The sequence below is a fragment of the Meleagris gallopavo genome, chromosome 23, assembly GCF_000146605.3.
Source record: "Meleagris gallopavo isolate NT-WF06-2002-E0010 breed Aviagen turkey brand Nicholas breeding stock chromosome 23, Turkey_5.1, whole genome shotgun sequence".
NCBI classification, from domain to species: Eukaryota; Metazoa; Chordata; class Aves; order Galliformes; family Phasianidae; genus Meleagris; species Meleagris gallopavo.
The window spans coordinates 140819-142332 of record NC_015033.2 but is presented as its reverse complement, the minus strand read 5'-3'; the positions used below and the strand labels follow the sequence as shown (position 1 = coordinate 142332).

General features: G+C 46.4%; 1 long non-coding RNA gene across 1 annotated transcript; it reads left to right on the top strand.

The window, feature by feature from the left end:
- Positions 1–6: 6 nt before the first annotated feature.
- LOC109370847 lies at positions 7–1089 on the top strand. Its single transcript, XR_002121299.1, has 2 exons — positions 7–803; positions 895–1089. It is a non-coding gene; the product is annotated as an uncharacterized LOC109370847 (long non-coding RNA).
- Positions 1090–1514: the final 425 nt, after the last annotated feature.

The window sequence follows — 1514 nt, the reverse complement described above, 5'->3', positions numbered from 1 at the left end:
TTCAGGAGTAAAGGTGCACTCCCTCCCTTTTCTTGCAAATCAAGTATTTTTGCAGAAGAGGGATGCATTAACTCCCTTTCTTATAAATAAAGTTTGAAGAGAGGGATGATGCACTCATTCCCTTTTCAAAGAGGGAGAAGGTGCATTCATTCCATTTATTGCAATGAAAGATTTTTTGCAGGGTCAAGGATGCACTCCTTTTTTATTTTTATTTATTTATTTATTTAATGGTAAAGGAAGGTTGGAGATGCACTCACTCCCCTTGCAAAGAGAGAGAAGAAGCATTGATTCCCGTTTTTGCAAATAAAGTTTGAAGACAGGGTAGATACACTCATTCCCCCTGGAAACAGTGAAAATGCATTCATTCATCTTACTAGATTTACAGGAAGGAAGATATCCTCTTCGTTATTACTGAGATTTTGCCAAGGGAAGATTCCCTTTGCAAAGATTTTGCAGGGGGTGGATGCATGCATGCTCCCCAACTCTCCCCAACAGCTGCATTTTCACACAGCAGCAACGTATGGACAGTTTTGGGATCTGCTCCCAGGGGCTGCTGGTGGGCGATGCCTCGTGCCCCGCCACCTGCAATGGCTGCAAAATGCTGCAGAAGGCCAAACCCACACAAAACTGCATTTTCAAGAGGATTAACTCTTCAGTGGTGCATAAAGGAAAAATGAAGTTGCTTACTGAATCATCCGTGCCGCATCTTGGAGCACAATTTGGAGACCAGAAGCAAAACAGAGGCAGGAAAACGCTTTCAGATTGGCGCCACGATGCCCGCGCAATGCCGGGCTTTGCAAAAGGTGTTTGCAGAGCAGCAATATCTCCTTGCTGCTGGGTTGGGTTTCAGCGTGCAGTTGCACTGAGGCCAAGTTCCTCCCATTTACTCTACAGCCCGCAGCAGCTTTCTTCCCATAATATCCCACGCTGGTGATGTCCTGCTGCATTTTGAGGCACTTTGTCCTAACTCTGATAGAAGTCAGCCCTGGAAATGGAAAGATTTGTTTGCAGGAATGCAGGGACCCTGTTCATCTGGAGGTTCCAGGATGTAATCTTAAAGATGTGATTAAAAGAATGCTGGCTGCTCGACTCTAAAATTGTGTTTTTTCCCCAGTGTGCTAATGGAGTTATAAAGGGGTTGGGTGGAGGGGGAAATTTCAAGGCACAAAGCAAATCCCATTTCTTTAGGGCTTTTTGCCTCTATCTTAGCCAGATTCTTGCGATAGGATTGAATCGAGGAATCCTCAGTTCCAAAGAGTTTTCCCTTTTTGGCAAAGGCAGCCACTCCAGTTGCGTCAGGCTGAGTGTTAAACTGGTTTTTTCTGGGATGAGGACAAACTGGTCTAGCCTGTTCTTCCCAAAGGCTGCTGGATGGGGAGCGACTTCACCCCAAATGCCCTCAGATGGGCTTTGGCAGCCCCAAAGAGGGGGCTGCCTCTAGATCCATCTGCAGCCGTTGGACCTCCAGTAGATGATGCAAAGCAGAAAGGTTACAGCACACCCCGCCTGCACAA